Raw genomic sequence first — 12,974 nt, 5'->3', positions numbered from 1 at the left:
AGTACATAGATCACACCAGAATTTAAAAATAAAATGAAAAAAAGTCCGAAAAACCTATTTGACACACGGTTTAGCACCGACCCAATATATATATAGTGAGAGAGAAAGAAGTTTAGAATGCACAACCGTGCATTTCAATAATATGAACAATTAATTTCAAGACATAATTTTCCCTTCAAAATGACTTAGAAAAATTTATATTGGTTTTGTTGTCAGTTGACAAGCATACTTTATTTAATTTGAACATCCAATATCCAACCTACCACCCCTTTAAATCTAGGGATGGCATGGTGGATCGGGGGGAAAGCGGGGGCCCACCCCGCCTCGCCTCGTTTGGACCGGGGATGAAGGGTATGAAACAGGGATGGAGGCGGGGACGAAGGTTAAAATCCATCCCCGTTCGGGGATGGAGGCGGGGATGGACTTACACCTTTCCCCGCCCCACCCTGTCCCCGCCACGATCCCCGCCTAACCCCGCCCCATCCCCAGTCCTTCTAAAGGATGGCAATAGACTACGGGGAAACGGAGCCCCACCTCATCCCCGTTTGAACCAGGAATGGAGGACATGAAACGGGGATGAAGGCAGGGGTGGAGGTTAAAATCCATCCCCCTGCGGGGATGGAGGTTCTAATCTTGAGACGGGGCGGGGGTGGAGACCCTGTCCCCGGCCTCGGTCCATTGTCATCCCTATTTAAATCCACTTGCCTCTTCGCTAACATTCCATCCTCCTCACTCACCGGTTAAAATCATCCGCAATCAATCCCGCATGGGTACCAGTTTGGTCTGGCCTCATTAAACTCTCTCTCTTTCTCAAAAAAAAAAAACGACTGAAAAACAAACTACAAAATTGACTCAATAATAATTACAAAAAGGCCATTTTGAGGTGCAAATTTTGTCTTAAATATTATTGTACATGTTACTAAAATGCACAAATGGTTGTATATATATATATATATATATATATATATATATATATATAGAGAGAGAGAGAGAGAGAGAGAGAGAGAGAGAGAGAGAGAGAGAGAGAAGTGGTATCTTCTTGACCACTTTTGAGCTTGACCGTCAGGCTCCTACCAGTGAATAGGGGTTTTCAAGGTTTTTTTTTTTTAAATTTAACCCTGCAAATGTGTTAGGCATGGTTGATTTGTTAAGAAATTATACTTGGATCATGCTTTTGTTTTTGATAAAATAATGATTTTTAAGCATTAAATATTTTGAAAATTATACAATTGATTTTTATATTTTATAAAAACCTGTGGCAATGATACAATATATATATATAAAATCAAGCATGTAGATCACATTTGTATGGTTAGATTTTAGAAAAAAATAAGAAAAATCCTTTCAAAGTCTGATAAGCTTAAAAAGTTGTCAGGCAGCTACCACTCACTATATATATTAATGGATAGGTGCAAATGATACTTGCTAAATGAGGTTTTCAGAATTTTTCATTTTATTTTTAAATTTTAACCGTACATATGTGATCCATGCACTTGATTTTATAGGAATCAGCTCTTGAAGTGTTTTTAAAATGTTCAAAAAAATGATGGTCCAAAATCTTTGTAAACTTTCAAAGCTCCAAATATCATTTTTTCATCAAAAACACATGATACAGGTGTGGATTCCTTGTAAATGGACTATGCCCAGCACATTTATGGGTCAGAACTGTGAAAAAAATACCTTAAAGGCAAAAAAAAGCCATTTATCACGTATCATTTAGCACCTATCCATTTTTCTCTCTCTCTCTATTTTACATATATTTAAGTGATGGCATTTTTGAAATAATTAAAAACTTGACGGTTAACATACAGAGAGACGGTGGGCACCACAAATTAAGTTTGTTCTTGGGACCCACATTATAATATGATTAAAAACCATCTCGAGTCTCTCTCTCTTATTGACCAGTCAAGACCCTCGTTAATACGAATTTTTTTTCTTTTTATTGAGAGAAACAAAAGACATTTTTAAAGGCTGGTTTTGTTTTAAATTGCTTCAAAACAATGCTTACAGAGTCAGACACGTTTTAGAGCGCGTCATTTCCGTGTCTCATTACAAACATGTCAGACTTCATGCTTGCACGTATCATGTATGACACAAGCTCATTTGAGCGTGTTACAGTGACATAAGTTCTCGGTGAGGGTTCCTCATCATAAGGGTATATTTGAATCACTGTCCCCTGCCCGAAATGGACGCCGAGATTGGTGATTTTAACAAACTTTGGACGTAGTGGATACTCGAAATAGTGTCCGCCACATCCTTAAAAACCTGTTCTTTTTGTAATACCCCCTTGTTACAAAAGAAACAAGACAAGAGGAACATGTTTAAAAAAAAAATCGAGAGTAAGGTTCCCTCGACTCTCTCTCTCTCCATGGAGAACGGGATGAGCTGGCTGATCGTCATCCACGACAATGACCCGATGGCCTTTAGCTCTGGTCAGAAAACCGCCCCTGTGGGCGATTTCATTGGCCATAAGCTGTTTTTCGAAGAAACAAGAGCGGTACTTCCGCGAGCAGGGAGACTTCCAGTGGGATGTCTTTTGCTCGAAGGAGAAGCAACAGAATGGTGTGGCCGACGGTGGCCAAGAGGCCGATCGGGAGTGGCTCCAGAGAGATCATTCGGATGATGATGACGACGACGATGTGGACGAATACACTGATGATAATGACGAGGGAGATGGCGAAGTGGAGGGTTTGGTAAACGCGAACGGTGGGACAAGGGGTTATTGCGGTTCTCTGTTTAAATGTGATTCTCTATCGTGATTTTCATACTTTCTCCCTACTTGCATTAGTTTGCAGAAGAAAAGGGGTTACCCAAGTGCGATCAAATGCCTTCTGTAAAGCCCCAACCTTTGTTGGGTTATCCTTGCAACTGAACCAGGGCATTTTTAGGTTTTCATATGTATGGGTTTTCTTAGATTATGGGTTTTTGTTTGATTTTCATAGATTAGGTTTTTGTTTGATTTTATTGATTACGATTCTCTTCTTGATTGATAATTTTTTTCTTAGTTCTTTTCCATCAAACAAAGGACATTTGTTGTGCTTGGAACCAAAAGAAGAGAACGAACATAACCAATGTTCTGTTATGTTTTTTTTGTTCATTTCGTCCAACCCTGAAAAAGGGATCAAAGATACCTTAGGGTATGTTTGATGCATTGTTCCTAGCGTGATTCAGACTGAAATCTCGCTGGGAACGGCAATTTCCAACAAACGTTGGACACGGCGGACAACGTTCCCCACGTCTGTCGCGTCCTTATACATGTGATCTTTTCGTTCCACCCTCCCCCCTGTTACAAAATTTTCTAGACGGGCGCACCTCTCTCGCCCGACGCTCTCTCCCCGTCAATGCATCTCTCTCCCTCATGGTCATGGAGGCGAGGCAGAAGACGACGACCTTTCTTCTGCAAGAAACATGGGAGAGAGATATATGAGGGGATGGGGAGGATGAGGGGTATCGACATCTCACTCTCTCTTCTCGTTCTGATCTCTTCTCTCTCATAGGTCTTCATTTCAGCAAATACAAAATGACATGAACTGCAATGGGAAGGGAGTTGGTTGCCTTTGAAAGAAACATCAAAACCGTGAAGAAAAAGGGGAAATCCTTTCTTTCTTCGTGATTCAACCCTTTTGTGTGTGCTACCTTCGTTGGAGGGGACATCACTCGGGGGGAACGACCGAACGAGACCTAAGATTTGGTTCCTTCGTGTATTGCTGAGGTTGAGAATGTGATAAGCCCTCTTGGCCAGCACTGATCTTGCTGGAGCTAAGCCTATTTCGTAACTCTCCCTCTCTTTGAATGAAGGTGTATGATCGATGTAACCTTAACTTGTTGTGTGAATGTTTGATTGTGGGTTCTTTTGTTTGCTAAATATAAGGGATTAAGATGAATTATTTCTATTTCATGAACTTTTCATGTTGTTGAATGTACCTATAAAATCTGTTTGAGGTCGTTTGAGAGGTGCCTACCAACCGTTTGCTGAAACGCCTCTAAGACATAGCTCAACTTATTTACAAGCCTTTTTAGGTATGAAGTCTAATTTGTGCCCATTTGTTCTTGCACAATAATCTGTTTCATATTTTTTGCTTCCACAATTTTTATGTTCTTTGATTAGCTTATGTCTGTTTAGGTTTTGTTTCATTTATTTCATTTAGTTCTATTTTTTAGTTAACTGTTATTTTTATTAGTTTCAATTCTAGCAAGGCTATGTCTTGTCATCAAATGCAAAGTCACAATGAGGTTCTTTAATCAATGGTTATGATTATGAATGCAAACATAGAAATACTGAATGGGTTAGATTAGACTTACATCATCTTGTAAGTAAGACTTGTTCAAGCAATTTGTGCTTTTTGAAAATGTGTCTCTGGATGACTGAATTCTAAATTCTAGTGTTAATGGCCTCATTTGTCAAGTCTGAAGACATACATGGGATCTTTCCTTTTATATTACAATATTGTTTAAGTTGGATCTTCTACATTGTCTACTTTGTTACCACATTATTGGACTTGCTAACTGCCCTACTTGGACATGGATTATCCCTAATGCTGAGAGTATAAGGTCACAAATGCCAAAGAAACCTTGTGCATGTTACGAGCACAACACATTGTATGCTTTCTTTATGTGCATTATGCTGATTCTGATCTCTGTAATGATCTATTCATGTCCTAATGTTCTAATCTTTTCATATTTACTTGTTTGAATCTTGTCCCCTAATAGTTAGAATGATTTGTTCTATAGGTCTTCTCAAAAATTTTCAACACAACCTTTGAGATTTTATTCATATTTTTTTCATTTCTTACAAAATTTAGGATGTTGAATTCTGCATGAAAAAGAACTACCTGCACCAGAATTAGATGAATACAACATTTTTTATTTTTATCAAAGTGCTCAGGGCTTCTTTGAAATGTAGGATGTTGATCCACATGCATTGCATGGCCCTTTTGACAATGTTTTCATGCTAGATCTAGTGAAGGTGTGCCAACTTGTTGAAGATGGCTATTACTTGGAATTGAATGATCTTTCAGAACTCGTGTATCCTTGTTCTACTGTTGAAACGTGACTCAAGTGGTTTTGAAATGCTTGACAGACTGTTGCACTATTTTGATGCCACTGAAAATAATTTATGTGAGGTTGGTTCAAGTTCTTCTGGGATTGGACAAGAAGCAGATGTAATTGATAGGCATTTAAACATTAACACTAAGGTAATGTTGACTTGCATTCTAGAAGCTTGAAAAGCTTACACATTTTATCCTCAGTGAAGGGTCTCTTAAATTGAATTTTCTATGCATACATCGTCTATTGTGAGTATACCAATAATTTTGTATACCATTTTTAGGTGGATGAAGCATCATTGTCATATGTGGAACAACCAGATACCTTGCAAGTCCATATTGCAGAGCAGTCGACCTCTAAGCAAATACTTGATAGAGTTTTATGCCGAAGGCATAAAGTCTTATCCAGCAACTCATCACAGGCGAATGCAAAAGAAAATATCAACCAGTCTCAGAACTTAGAAGCACCAAGTGGAACCGACTGTTGGAGAAAGAATTACAAAGAAGAAAATGTCTCTTCTGTGTGAAATCTTTCTCTTTTAGACTTGAATCAGGGCTTCTAAACCTGTAAATTCATTTCTTTAATCTCTGTGAATTCTATAGCCAGAATTTATTTATTCATCTCTTACTGATTCCACTAATACATTTTTGGTCTCATTGATTTTGCTAATACTCACATGGTTAATGCGACACCGACTTCATGTCTATGGTTTGCGATGGTAGAGGCTGGTTGTAATGGTCTGATTGGCTGCTATCTGTGTGTGTACGCACGTGCAAGCACATGCATGTGCAAAATCCAATTTGAGATTCATATTCGAGGCAAAAATCTAATTTGAGATTCATATTCGATGCAAAAATCCAATTCAAGATCCATATTCGGGGAAAAAATTCATATTATGGCAAAAATCCAATTTGAGATCCATATTAAAAGCAAAAATCTATATTCGGAGCAAAAATCTAATTCGAGATCCATATTTGGGGGCAAAAATTCATATTTGGGATAAAAATACAATTCCAAAATGCATATTCTAGGGCAAAAATTCATGATTTTAGATATAATTTCTTTATTGAACCCATATATGAGCAAAAGACCATAATAAACTTCTTAAAACATGTAAAATGATGGACGGATTGGGTCATACGATCCAAAATGAAGTAATTCAACCCATTATCCATGATTGTCCAAGTTGTCCACACATAGTCATCAAACAACGAACATTTAAAACATAGTATCTAAATATGGTCCAAACAAACGTTGAACTTGGAACAGTTGTTACGGAACGAACAAAACCAATGTTCTGTTCCATCTTTTTGGTTCATTTTGTCCAACCCTGGACAAACCATCAAACATACCCTTAAAGGACAAAAAATACAAAAGCTGTGGGTGTAACAATCATAGCTTGACAAGTTGCTTTTAACTGCCAAATTATAACTTAATGAACTTGATCAATGGGGAGAGCAGTTTGTTTGGTCTCTGAGTTGCAGAAGATTATGGCTCTCTCCACCACAAAAGGTGAATATGTTGTTGTTACTAAAACCAACAATAAGATGATCTGGTTGAAGATTTTTTTGAAGAGTTTGGTAGAAAGCAAAACAATAGTATCATTTTTTGTGACAGTCAAATTGTGATTCATCTACCAAAGAATTTGACATTTCATGCTCGAACAAAGCATATTCAGATGAAGTATTACTTTATTCATGATTTGTTGGCTGATGGGGCACTAACACTCAAGAAGATTCGTTGATCTTTTTCAAAAGACATACTTCTCATCTTTTCAAGAATAAAATCATTACAAGAGACGCTACAACAAAGCAGCAGATTAGCGACGACCACATTCCGTCGCTAATCCGTCGCTAACAGGCGTAGCGACGGATTAGCGACAACCAGGCGACGGTATGCTTACGTCGCGAATATTTCAACGCTAACTGGCAACGGATTTATTTCGTCGCCAGGTCCGTCGCTATTTGCGACGGACTAACAAGCGTTGTATTCCGTCGCCAATCCGCCGGTACTAAACGGCGACCACAGCTTGGCGACAGATTTACTTCTATTGCTATGACGTCGCTAGATTTATATGAATAGCGACAGATGGTTCCGTCGCTAATCCATCGCAAACACGAAAAAAAATTTTAAAAAAATTATTTGAAAATTAAATACCGAGAACAGTACAATTTATATTTCCTGTTAATAAAAAACAAACCACACAAAAAATCCATATAACAAGAATCTACAACAATTAATCGTTCCACCTTAAAATTAACAAGTTTAATTATTTACAATTCAATAATTACAATTAGGAAACATAAAAAAATAGAACTTCTTCAACACAGTTCTCTAATCATTGCCAAGATTTTGTGCGTCTTCTTGTTCATTGTCTTTATCTGTCCCTTCAGCTCCACTACACTGATTATCACTAGCAGCCTACACAAGAAAAAAACAGTCAGTATTGATAAACAAAATATAATGAAATAAATTACACACTATATGTGATTCTATCATGTGCTCATGTGTGATCTAAGGCAATAAAAAAACTCTATATGTGATTCTATCATGCTCATATGTGCTCTAAGGCAGGCAAAAAGTTCTATATGTGATTCTATCATGCTCATATGTGTGCTAAGGCAGTCAAAAAATTGAATATGTGATTATAGCATGTTCATATGTGTTCTAAGGCAGCTAGAAAAACTCGATATGTGATTCTACCATGCTCAGATGTGCTTTAAGGCAGGCAAAAAACTATATATGTGATTCGATCATGCTTGTATATGTGCTAAGGCAGTCAAAAAATTGAATATGTGATTATAGCATGCTCGTATGTGCTCTAAGGCAGGCAAAGCAAAAAAATTTATATGTGATTCTATCATAAATGATATATGTTCTAAGGCAGTAAAAAAACTCTATATGTGATTTGTGCATGCTCATATGTGTTTTAAGGTAGTCAAAAAACTGAATATCTGATTATAACATGCTCATATGTGTTCTTAGGCAGTCAAAAAACTGAATATGTGATTATAACATGCTCATATGTGCTCTAAGGCAGGCAAAAAAAATGAATATGTGATTATAGCATGCTCATATGTGCTCTAAGGCAGGCAAATTTTTTTATATGTGATTATAGCATGCTCATATGTGCTCTAAGGCAATAAAAAAACTCTATATGTTATTATAGCATGCTCATATGTGCTCTAAGGTAGGCAAAAAACTCTATATCTGATTCTATCATGCTCATATGTGCTCTAAGGCAGGCAAAAAGTTATATATGTGATTTGATTATGCTCATATGTGTTCTAAGGCAGACAAAAAACTGAATATGTGATTATACCTCAGCGGGACCTGGAATCGAAGATCCCCTGTTCAGAACAAGATTGTTGATCTTATTTCGGAGAAAGGGGGCGACAATGTCATGGAAGTAGTTATTTAGTGATTCCGTAATGATTTGGCGTACATCATCACCGGAAAGAATAGTCTGCTGCTTGGAGCTTATGTCGGTGCAAGAAGTCGGTGAGCCATAACTAGAAGAAGCAATAACTGGTGAAGTGTTCATATTACTCCCAAACCCAAACACGCGACCTTTTTTGGGTTCACCTGCTGCAGTCACCCATGCTGTAGGATCAAATGATGGATGCTGAGTAGCGTCATCGCCATATCGCTCTACCATCTGTTGCTCATATGCTTCCTACAAAATAATGTTTAAAGTATTCATTAATAATTAATGATAACATTATGATAACTTGCATATATATTGCAATGATTATTAATAGAATAAATACATACCGTTGTCGTTCTCGCCTTCTCTGATACGAAGACTCTCGTGGTCTTCCGTTTATGTGTTTCAACAAACACATCCTTATATGGTACACTGCCTCCTTTTTCTGCTTCCTGCGAAGTTAAATGACAAAAGATTTAGTACACAAGTTTGCAACAATACTTATAAAATTAATATTATATATTGATGAGTTACCATTTTCTTCAGGTGACTCCCAAATGTCTTAGATCCACCTGTGTGTAGATGGGCTTCGGGCATCTTCGATCGATTTTGTCCAGCCTTCGCAGAGCAATTTCTAAATGCATCTCCCGCCCACTTATCGCACTTCCATTGCAAAGTTCTGATGAGTACGATCAAAGTGCTTCCAAGCTTCAGCGTCAACATGATGCGTGATTTTGTTTTCATCGTGTCGAACTTTATTTGCATGCCATCTCATGTGTTTAGCTGTCCTTGAAGACATATACAATCGCTGCAATTTAAGAGTGATAGGAAAGTAGCAGAGCGACTTGTATGAAACTTCCTTTGATCTCGTGCTACCATTGCCTCTTATTTTTGGCTTGAATCGAGGATGCCCACTTGACGGGCATGATATGTTGTTTTCCTGCTTCTTGAAATACAACATGCAGTGATTTGGACAAGCATCAATTTTGTTGTAACCCATACCTAGAGCGTTGACCATAACTTTCGCACGATAGAAATTTTGTGGCAATTTCTCATCTTTGGGCAACATACTCTTCACAATCATGCACAAACGGTCAAAACATGATTGACTCAAATTATACTTGGACTTCAAATTCATTAGTTGAAGAACTGCATACAAGATAGTGTGACTCTCACAACCGTTCCAAAGTGGCTCATCAGAATCTCTAAGTAAATCATAAAATCTACTAGCTGCATCGTTTGGTGATTCTTCATCTACGACAGTTCTTATATCACTAGAACTCATAGCAGAACCCAGTTCTGTTCCTGCAGCATCAAATATCAAATTAGTATATGGATTATCGTGCACCACATTCACCCGTGCATCAAAATCGTTTCTAAATTCTTCTCCATGAAACATCCAGTTCTGATAATCACTCACAAAACCCTTCCTATATAAGTGATGTCTAACGCCATGAGGTTCTACAAATCGATTATTCTTACAAATCTTGTAGGGACACCTAATCCGACCTGTGGGATCTACTGTACTGACACTTGCCGTTACAAATTCAATAAAACTGTCAATACCATCCATATATTCATGCGATAACTCATTGTCCACTATCCTACGGTACATCCATTCACGGTTTGCAGTCATTTTGTCGTATGATGTTACGAATAGTATCATAACCAATTAAAAGAGAACCATCAAAATGCTATGATGAAGAAAATATCAAATTTATCATGCAATATATGATGTCATACAATCACAAGAATTATGATGCATGCATTGATAACTTAATATTTTCATGTGCAAACTATTCATGACACGATACATTCATTTGAAGCATGCTTTCAGTATACAATTTCACATGGAAGACATAATCATATTGAAAGTAACTACATGCAAGCATGGATACAATCACATCAAACATTGCAATACATCGAAATAATTCATATCAAACAAATGTCAAACATGTACCTGCAGCAAACACACTTAAATATCCCACTAACTACTACCATGCCTAGCATGGACTCCGTACTCCAAAAATAAGAACACTTCCATATTCATACATCAAAATCATGCTCAACATGATCTCCGAACTCCAACAAAGCAGTCCTAGATATCAACAACTAAGTGAGTGTGTGAATAATAAAGTGTTACATTCAATAAATTAAATAACATGTGATGCGCTTGCATCACTTACTCACCACGGGTATTTACCCGATTTGTATTGTTTTTGTCACTTACTTACCATGGGTGGCAGGGCACAAGCGAGTTTCGTTAAGAAATCTGCAAAAAACATTGTGTTAAAATGAAGTCACCACCTGCAAAAAAAAAAAACTAAACTGATGATGATATATCTAATGATGAAATGCGATGAAATAAAGTGTGCAAGTAATGTACTGCAATGAATATTGAAGCTAATTAGGGAAACACAAACACTTATACAATGCAAAAAACAACTAAACTGATGATGATATATCTAATGATGAAATGCGATGAAATAAAGTGTGCAAGTAATGTACTGCAATGAATATTGAAGCTAATTAGGGAAACAAAACACTTATGCAATGCAAAAAACAACTAAACTGATGGTGATATATCTAATGATGAAATGCGATGAAATAAAGTGTGCAAGTAATGTACTGCAATGAATATTGAAGCTAATTAGGGAAACACAAACACTTATGCAAAGAAAGCAAAAAGACTAAACATAACTTTTACAAAAATGAAAAACTAAAAGATTAAAAAAAATTAGCAAAACAAGAAATGCAGACAAGGAATTATCTAAACATGAAATGCAATGATCAAAAGCAAACACAAAAAAATGAAACAAGAAAATAATGAGAAAAACACAATTGGAAATTGAAATACAGGAAAACAGAAAAATGAACTTGTAAAAAAAATCAGAAAAATAAAATTTGAATGAAATAGACATAAAAAAATCAGATAAAAGCATGAAACATAAAACTGGACAAACAGAATTTTGAATGAAAGAAAATAAAACAGGGAAAAATTAAAAACAGGAAATTAGAACCAGAAATTAAAAACAGGAACAATTAGCAACAGAAAAAAAAAACTAAAAACTATACCTAATGTAAACAGTAAAGCAAACAGAAAATTATTAAAAATTCAGAAAAGAAAAATAGGTAATGCAATGTTGAAAAAGAAAGCAAACAAGAACTGACTCAATTGAAAAGAAGAAATTCAACAATGAAAACAGAAAAATAAAAAATTGACATCAAACAAGACATAAAATGAAAATCAGATTTATGCTAAAGATGAAAACAAGAATTAGAATAGTTCGAGAATTCGGAAACACAAATCTATTACGATGACTGAATCATAATGCAAAAACACTGAATTAAAAACAAATAGAGACAATTGAATGTAAACTGAAAGTGTAATGCAGAAAAAAAACACAAGAAATAAAAAAAAACATGAAATTGACGACTGTAAAACAAGAAAAATCAACAATGAACAACAACAATCGACAAACAATGGAAATAAAAACTCAGATCTATGAACCGATTGAAAAAATTTGCAGATGCTTAAGACGGGAAACAAAGAAACAAATGCTAATTCGATCTATTGTTTTTTTCTTTTTATTTTTATTTCTCTTGTTTTTATTTTTTATTTATTCTGTTTTATACAGAATTAATGGAAGAAGAAGAAAATGCAGATGAGGAATCAGAGGAAGAATAAGAATAAGAAGAAGAATGAAGATGACTTACCGTACCAGAGGGGTTAGAAGAGAAATGCAGGGGGGTCATCCCCCTACTGCTGGAAATGATTACCTGCGCGTCGCCGGGCGGTGGTGGGAGGCTGACGGGGAGCGGCGGCTGGCGAGCGGTGGACGGTGGGGGCCGGATAGAGGCCGACGGGCGGCGGGAGGGAGAGGGCGGCGGGCGGGAGCAAGACAGCGAAACAGGAAAAAGAGAAAGAGGGATGAGATTAGGGATTTACGCGACGGAATAATTTCGTCGCTAAGCCGTCGTAAATCAAAATACCAAAATAGCGACGAAATATATTCTGTCGCTAAGCCGTCGCTAATTAGCGACGGATTAGCGACGACAGAGTTCCCTCTCTAAATCCTTCGCTAAAATGGTTTTCTTGTATTAAGAATTAGCGACAAAAAATTGATGTCGCTAATCTGTCGCTAATTCACAACGGATTAGCGATAAAAGTTGTTTCCTCGCTAATCCATCGCGAATTAGCGACAGATTCATGAAGAAAGGTTTCTCTAGCTAATCTGTCGCTAATTAGCGACGAAAAAAATCCGTCACAAATTTCCATCGCTAATTAACAATTTTCTTGTAGTGAGAGAGTACTTTTACAAAGATTTTTAATAAAATGCAAATAGGATAACTTAGTGATGTTGGGATGACTAAGTCTTTTGTGTCAAACATTTATGTCTTTATGTTTGGCCACCTTAAGGGGTTTTAGGGATTTGAAGAGAATCCACATAGTACAAGTCTCCTGTCCTAGAGTCTTCCCCAATCAACTTCCCAGACCCGT

The sequence above is a fragment of the Nuphar pumila genome, chromosome 10, assembly GCF_984573655.1.
Source record: "Nuphar pumila chromosome 10, dmNupPumi1.hap1.1, whole genome shotgun sequence".
NCBI classification, from domain to species: domain Eukaryota; kingdom Viridiplantae; phylum Streptophyta; class Magnoliopsida; order Nymphaeales; family Nymphaeaceae; genus Nuphar; species Nuphar pumila.
This window is presented reverse-complemented; position numbering follows the sequence as displayed.